Here is an 8,978-nt window from a genome sequence, read left to right as displayed (position 1 = left end):
GAAACAAAGTCTCACTAGGTTGATGAGCGTCTCACTACTTGCTGAGGCTGTCATCCAACCTGCAATCCTCCTGTCTCAGCCTCCCAAGTACTGGGATTACAATCATGTGCCACTATGCTTGGCTATATGTCCTTTTTTTTTTTTTTTTCAGAACTGGGGATTTAACCCAGGGGCATTCTACCTCTGAACTGCGCCCTCAGCTCTATTTTTTATTCTTTATTTTTTTGGTGGTACTGGGGTTCCTGGAAGCCCTTCTACCTCCGGGCTACACTCCCAGACCCAGATTTTTTTTATATATATATATACTTTTACTTGGAAACAGGGTCTCCCAAGCCAGTGCGGCTGGCTTCGAACCTACGCGATCCTCCTATCTCAGCCTCCCAAGCGCGGGGATTACAAGCATGTGCCACCACCCCCGACTTTTATTCTTTATTTTGAAACAGGGTCTCACTAAGTTGTGGAGGGCCTCACTATGTAGCTGAGGCTGGCTTTGAACCTGTGACCCTCCTGTCTCTGCCTCCCAAGTACTGTGATTACAAGTGTGCGTCACCACGCCTGGCTCTATATGTTGTCTTTTGATGGTCATCTTTGTTAAGACAGTAGTTTATTCAGGAGTTAATTAAGGGAGTCGTCAGAATCCTCTGCCTTAGACTCCTGTGTAGCTGAAGATGTGGTTGCTTCCTTTGTGTGGGTCCCTCTGAATGGCGGGGCCTGCTGCAAGGGAGGGTGCATAGCCTCAGCAGGCTCTTCCGTGTAGCTGAGGCAAAAGACTTAACTGTATCTCACCCTGCTCAGAAACTCTAGTGGGTTTGATAGCTTTGATTTATAAGGAAAAATGGGGAATTAATTTGTCAGTGCTTTATATACGAAGTTAATTTGGTATCAGATCCCATGTACTCAGTGGCACTGGGCGAGGTATTTGGTAAAGAAGTGCTTGTAGGGAAGTGGGTGAGGCCAGCTGCTGGAGTGTTGGGGGTTTTGATGTGTCCAGTGAGACATCAAAGGGTCAGATGATCAGAGGGTGATTATTAACAACTGGGCCTTCTCCTGTGTACTTAATTCTAATTGCTAAATATTTTTTTTTATCTTTTTAAAAATAACAATAAACTCTAAGGACTGCCGTCTTATGAAAGTATGTACATTTTTCCAGTCCTGCTTATCAGAGGGCAGTGGTGACTGGAAATTTTTTTGTATGTATGGTACTTGGGATGGAACCCAGGAACATTGTACTTCTGAGCTACACCCCCACCCCTATTTTTTATAGTCTTTTTATTTTTTATTTTTATTTTTTCTGGTACTAGGGGGTAGAACCTAGGGGCTTTCTACCTCTGGGCTATACCCTCAGCCCTATTTTTATACTTTATTTTGAAGCAGGGTCTCACTAAGTTGCTGAGAGCCTTACTAAGTAGCTGAGGCTGGCTTTGAACCTGTGTGATCCTCCTGTCTCAACCTCCCAAGCGCTGGGATTATAAAGCTGGGCCACCATGCCCAGCTTTTAGTCTATTTATTTATTTATTTATTGGTGGTACTGGGGTTCCTGGAAGCCCTTCTACCTCTGGGCTACACTCCCAGACCTATTTTATATATATTTTATTTGGAAACAGGGTCTCTTAAGCCAGCAAGGCTGGCTTTGAACCAGCGCAACCCTCCTGTCTCCACCTCCCAAGCGTGGGGATTACAAGCATGCGCCACCACGCCCAGCCTAGTCTTCTTATTTTTAAAACAGGGTCTCCAGCTGCGAAGGGCCTTGCTAAATAGCTGAGGCTGTGTGCGAACCACAATCCATGGGCCACCACACCAGCTTTTCAATTTTGAACTTTTTATTGCTGGTGTGTGTGTGTGTGTGTGTGTGTGTGTGTGTGTGTGTGTTGAAGGACTTTGACTTTATGGGTTTTGGCTTACACGAATCAAAGTTTACCACCTAACCAAGTACTTGTGGTTCAAATTTAATTTTTACTATTCCTGTAATATTTCAGCATATTATTTATGTGAGGCTGTTGTACAAACTGTCTTCTAGTTGTCACCAAGTAAGGATAAGTGTTGTGAATTTACGCAGTTTCTTGGTTCAGTTTTATCAGATTTTTATACCCAAAGATCATCGTATAGCATTAGCAGTTTAGGGTTTTTATAGATTAATACTGAGATTATAAATAAAGTATACACAGTCTGATCTTGTGTTCCTTAATTCTTTTTTCTTTGCAGTTTTTTTTTTTTCTTCCCGATACTGGGGATGGAACCCAGGGACATTTTACCTCTGAGCTACATTCCCAGACCTATTTTTTATTCTTTATTTTGAAATAGGGTCTCACCGAGTTGTAAAGAGCCTCACTAAGTAGCTGAGGCTGGCTGTGAACTGCGATTCTCCTGTCTCAATCTCCCGAATGAATGCTGGGATTACAAGTGCGCGCCACCACGCCAGGCTTCTTTGCAGTTTTTATTTCCTCCAATGAAGTGTAAGTTTTGTTAGTCTTTAGATTTTCTGGTCAGTTTGTATGAACCATGGACAGCTCGTTGAAGGCTCCAGCCTTCTGGCTCCAGCACGGTCACCAACTTTCTATGTAGTCTGGGAAAGACTCTTTTTTTTCCCCCCGGTACTGGGGATGGAACCCAAAGGCTTCTACCTCCAAGCTACATCCCCAGTCCTATTTTTTATTCTTTATTTTGAAATAGGGTCTCACTAAGTTGCCGAGGGCCTCACTAAGTAGCTGAGGCTGGCTGCGAACCTGTGATCCTCCTGTCTCAGCCTCCTAAGTACTAGGATTACAAGCGCCACCATGTCCCACCCGTGAAAGTCTTTGCCTCCATTTACCTCTGATACCTCAGCTGGGAACTAAGCAGAATGATACTGATCTGTGAGGACTCAGCAAGCTCAAGCTTACATAGGACAAGTGCAAGGTCCACGGGACAGAGTGAGACAGACTCACGGAGGGCACATCTCACACGCGAATGTGCACACACACCACCTGTAGCGTCGTATTCTGTAGGTTTGGGACGATGTAGGTGTGGTTTGAACGTGTCCCCGAAGGTCCATGTGCTGGAGGCTCGGGCTTCAGGGTGGCCGTGTTGAGGTGATGGAACCTGTAAGAGCTAGTTAGGTCATGGAGGGGCATGGCCCTCGGAAATGATTAGGGATTATGACAGTCTTGGAATTCTTGTGAGTGTGTATTTAATTAAATTAATTAGTTAATTTATTTGTGGTACTAGGGATGGAACCCAGGGGCATTCTACCTCCGAGCTACACCCCTAGTTCTATTTTATGTTCTTTTTATTTTGAAACCGGGTCTCACTGAGTTGTGGAGGGCCTCACTAAGTAGCTGAGGCTGTCCGCGAACCGCGATCCTCCCGTCTCAGCCTCCCGAGTGCTGGGATTACAAGCGTGCGCTGCCACGCCCGGCTATGATGTGTATTTTATTTATTTATTTATTTTTGGTGGTACTGGGGGTGGAACCCAGGGGGGACTTCTACCTCTGGGCTATACTCCCAGACCTATTATATATACCACCATAAAAAAAAAAGATGATAAAATTCAGTTGGGCATGGTGGTGCATGTCTATAATCCCAGTACTTGGGAGGCTGGGACAGAAGGATCACGGTTCAAGGACAGCCTTAGCTACTCAGTGAGGCCCTTTGTAACTCAATGAGACTCTGTTTCAAAATAAAGAATAAAAAATTGGGCTAGGGGTATAGTTCAGAGGTAGAATGTTCCTGGGTTCTACCCCCAGTACTGCAAAAACAAACAAGAAATGACTGAGAGTGTAGCTCAGAGGTAGAATGCCTCTGGGTTCAATTCCTAATACCAAGAAAAATAAAATTCGGGCACAGTGTTGTGTCATTTGTATTACTTGTATATCTCTCTTTTAGTTGTTATGCTGTATAATTCTAGAACTCAATGATCTAAAATAACTATATTATTATTATTATTATTATTATTTACTTAGTCTTATTTCTTTATTGTATGTATGGGTCTAGGGATAGAACCCAGGGGCATTCAACCTCTGAGCTACTCCTCCTGCCCTACTTTTTATTCAACCTCCTGCCCTACTTTTTATTCTTTATTTTGAAACAGGGTCTCACCAAGTTGCGGAGGGCCTCACTAAGTAGCTGAGGTTGTCCACAAACCACGATCCTCAGGTCTCAGCCTCCTGAAAGCTGGGATTACAAGCGTGCACCACCACGCCTGACTGTCTTTTTATTTTATTTATTTATTTATTTATTTGGTGGTACTGGGGATGGAACCCAGAGGCTTTCTACCTCTGGGCTATACTCCCAGACCTTTTTTATATTTTATTTGGAAACAGGAGTCTCACTAAGTTGCTGGAAGCCTCACTGAGTAGCTGAGGCTGGCTTTGAACCTGTGCGATCCTCCTGTCTCAGCCTCCCAAGCGTGGGGATGACAAGCGTGCGCCACCACGCCTGGCCCCTGTCTTTTTATTTTTTGAAACAGGGTCTCACAGAGTTGTGAAGGGCCTGCTAAGTAGCTGAGGCTGGCTTCGAACCTGCACAATCCTGCTGTCTCAGCCTCCCAAATTCTGGGATTACAAATGTGTGCCACCATGACCGGCTAAAATAACTGTATTATGCTCACAGATTCCCATAGGTCAGGAGTTTGGAGGGGACAACTCTGTTTCACCATGTCTATAGGTCCTCAGCCGGGAGATTCAAAGATTTGGAGTGACCTGGTAGCTAGGAGCTGGGGTCATGCCGTGGTGCCTTTGCTCCTCCACCTAGTGGTTGATCTTGGCTATGGGCTGGGAGCTCAGCTGAGAGCTTGGCTGGGTCACCACATGTGGCCTCTCCGAGAGCTAGTTCTGTTGGGTTATATGGGGCTTCCTCACAGCATGGCGGCTGAGATCCCAAAGAGCAAGCAAGAAGTATGTGCCATGTTTATGATCTCACCTGGCAAGCACCGTTTCCACTGTGAGGCAGTTACAAAGGCTTCTCCAGGTTCAGGGGGAAGGGACTTCAACCCTCCACTGGATAGGAGAAATGTCAAGATGACATTGTAAGAACCGGGCGTGGTGGCGCACGCTTGTGATCCCAGCACTTGGGAGGCTGAGACAGGAGGATCGCGGTTCGTGGCCAGCCTCAGCTACTTAGGCCCTTTGCAACTCAGTGAGACCCTGTTTCAAAATAAAGAATAAAAAATAGGGCTGGGGGTGTCGCTTGGAGGTAGAGTGCCCCTGGGTTCCATTCCCAGTAGTGCAAAGAAAGGAAAAAAAAAACCAACAACTTCGTGTCGGATGGGCAGTAACGTGGCCGTCTTTGGCAGGTACATTCCGCCACAGTCTGCAGCAGTGCTTGGCTTAGCGTTGAGCATGGCTTGAACTCGGTGTGCACACACTGTGGCGCGAATGAGCCGTGGGTCGTGTATGCATTTATTGCTGTGTGAGTACCAAATTTAAAAATTACAGATGTGAGTAGATTGCCCCATGGGACCCAGATGAATACATGCCTTCATCATTTACGGTTATTGGTGGTCTCCTCCCCCTGCTACTCATTCTGTGCCAGCATGGAAGATCAATGAGTTTATCACGTGGAACTAAACTTAAAACCCGTGCATCTGTGTCACTGTCCTGGCATGCCGTTTTCCTGCTGTGTCATCGGTGAGCCCCCCTCGCCTCCTCCAGGCCGCGGCGTGTTCTACATCCAGCAACTGGCTAGTGTCTTACGGTGACGGGCGTAGGTTAGGCTCAGCAAAGGCTGTGTTAATGGGCTGGCGTCCACATGGGTCATCGAGATGGTCGGTTTGGTTACAGCTACACCGGCTTTTGCTTGGGAGCTTTGTGTCACCCTGAGGGCGCATCTGTGGCTGAACTGAAGTGGGGACTCTGTCTATAGCTTCATGTGTATTATATATATTTATCTTCATCCTCCAACACGAGCTATCAGTTAATTAACATGATGGGAGAAGCAGGAGCAGAATGACCTTGCCTCTGGATACAAGATGCTGAGGCGTCTCAGCCAGATTGCGGGAGCTTTCCAGGTGACAGAACCATTTGCATCTTTGACTTCATTATACTTTTTTTTTTTGGTACTGGGGATGAAACCCAGGGACATTCTTACTCCAAGCGACACCCTCAGCCCTATTTTTTCTTCTTTATTTTTGAAACAGGGTCTCACTGAGTTGCACAGGGCCTCACTAAGTAGCTGAGGCTGTCTGTGAATCATGATCCTCCTGTGTCAGCCTCCTGAATGCTAGGATGACAGCTGGGCGTGGTGGCACACGCTTGTAATCCTTGTGCTTGGGAGGCTGAGACAGGAGGATCGTGCAGGTTCGAAGCCAGCCTCAGCTACTTAGTGAGACCCTGTTTCCAAAAAAATATAAAATAGGTCTGGGAGTATAGCCCGGAGGTAGAAAGCCTCTGGGTTCCACCCCGAGTATCACCAAAAAAACAAAACAAAACAAAACAAAAAAAAAAAAACCAAATGCTAGGATGACAAGCATGTGCCACCACACCTGGCTATTTCATTATAAGTTTTTTCCTCAATGAAAGATTGCCACATCGTGGTTTTATTTTTATTTTGTAAGAGTGAATATTATAACTTTTCCTCCAGCAGGAAAAGTTATAATATTCACATTTCTGCTTTTTTTTTTTTTAATGTGGTACTGGGGATTGAACCCACGGGCTTTTCACCTCTGAGGTACACCCTCAGTCCTTTTGATTTTTTTATTTTGAAAGAGGGTCTTGCTAGGTTGCTGAGAATCTTGCTAAATTGCTGAGGTTGGTCTTAAACCTGCATCCTCTTGTCTCAGCCTCCCAAATACTGGGATTACAGACATGTGCTACCAAGCCCAGCTACATTTCTGATTTTTTTTATTTTGTGGTGCTGGGATTGAACCCAGGGGCATCCTACCTCTGAGCTACACTCTCAGCCCTATTTTTTATTTTTTCTTTTGAAACAGGGTCTCACTAAGTTGTGAAAGGCTTCACTAAGTAGCTGAGGCTGGCTGCGAACCTTCTGTCTCAGCCTCCCAAGTACTAGGATTACAAGCGTGCACCACCATGCCTGGCTACATTTCTGATATAACAATGAAAATGAATGAAAAAAGTACTATTTATGACAGTGTAGGTTAAAATGCTTCTATTTAAAAAAAATTTTTTTTGTACTAGGAATTGAACCCAGAGGCATTCTACTTCAGGATATACCCCAGCCTGATTTTAAATTTGGAAACAAGTTCTCACTAAATTGCCTAGGCTTGCTGTGTGTGCATGTGCGTGTGCGTGTGTGTGTGTGTCTGTGTGAGTGATACTGGGGGGTGGAACCCAGGGGCTTTTCTACATCCAGGCTATACTCCCAGACCTATTTTTTATATTTTATTTGGAAACAGGGTCTCACTAAGTTGCTGAGAGCCTCACTAAGTAGCTAAGGCTGGCTTCGAACCTGTGCGATCCTCCTGTCTCAGCCTCCCAAGCACAGGGATTACAAGCGTGCGCCACCACAGCTGGCTAGTCTGGCTTTGAACCTTCAATCCTCCTGTCTCAGCCTCCCAAGTATTGGAATTTACAAGCATGTGCCATCATGCTCAGCAAAATGCTTCTGTTTGTACGAGTGGTTTAATAAGATGGTGTGTGGGGTGGGGTGGGGATTAAACCCGGGGGCTTTCTGCCTCTGAGCTATGCCCCTAGCTCCTTTTTAATGTTTTGTTCTGAAGCAGGGTCTTGCTCAGTTGCTGAAGGTCTCACGAAGCTGCTGAGGCTGATCCTGAACCTGTGACCCTCCTCTCGGCTCCAAGTACCGGGGTTGCAGGGATGCCTCACTACACCTGGCTCCGGCCCTCTTTACTTCTTACTATGAGACAGGGTCTTACCTGCCCTTCAACTTGGGATCCTCCTGCCTCAGCCTTCCATGTAGCTGGTGTTTTAGGTGTACGTCACTGTGCCTGGATGGCTATTTTTTTTTTTAAAGAACCAGAGAGACATTTACTCTAAGAGAAGAAAGTGTGATTACATAAGCTTTTTGAGTTTAAAATAGTAACAGTGTAGGCTTCTGGTATGTTTCCGGAGCCTCTGAAATTCCTAAAGCTAAGAATGTTTTGGTCAGATTGTTTTACACAGTCATCTCTAGCACCACTGTGGTCATTCTGCTTGTTCCACCTGAGGAGAAAAAGCAGGGACTAAAATCTCACTTTAATTGCTGAAGGTAGTGGTCATCATCGTGTGTGTGTGTGTGTGTGTGTGTGTGCGCGCGCGCGCGTGTGAGGGGGCCAAGGTAGGTGGGGGGGGAGGGAGAGAGCGGGGTGAGGTGGTAGAGCAGCCCGTGACTGTAGGACAGATGCTCAGAGCAGTTCAGCTGTGTCCCTCCTGCTTCAGGTGTGAGTACCAGATTAACCACAGGGCTGGTGCCACGTGCCAGGAGCTCTCTAGTTCAAGGAGCAAAAACAGGCGGTTGGTTAACTTAGGCATTACAGCCCGCTGTGCAGACAGGATTCTGTACTTAGCATTGAGTACTTGATGTTTATTATTCAAAGAGACGAGCATCATCGTGGAAAAGATATTTCTTATAGCTGGGCGTAGTGGCGCACGCTGGTAATCCCAGCACTTGGGAGGCTGAAACAGGAGGATCACAGGTTCTTGGCCAGCCTCAGCTACTTAGGGAGGCCCTCTGCAACTAAGTGAAACTGCAAAATAAATACATAATTAATTTTCAAAAAAGGCTGGGGGTGTAGCTTCAAGGTAGAATGCCCTGGGTTCAATCCCCAGTATGCAAAAAAAAAATATATATATATATCCCCAAACCAATAACAGAGCATCCCCTTAGCCTTCTGGGATTGGTTTAGGACAGCTCTTTCTTTCTATCTTTATTTCATCCTACCGCCATGCCTCTGGTCAGGAGAACATTTTCCCTCCATAAAGCAAATGCAGTCATGAGTCACTAGGAAGCTTAGTGGAACACCTTGGGCAGGGACACAGATGTTCTTCGGCGCCCACTTGGCCAGCCTCCCCAGGCCTGTGCTGCAGCAGGAGTGCCACATTCGC

Source organism: Muscardinus avellanarius (assembly GCF_963383645.1).
Source record: "Muscardinus avellanarius genome assembly, chromosome: 16".
Classification (NCBI taxonomy): domain Eukaryota; kingdom Metazoa; phylum Chordata; class Mammalia; order Rodentia; family Gliridae; genus Muscardinus; species Muscardinus avellanarius.
This window is presented reverse-complemented; position numbering follows the sequence as displayed.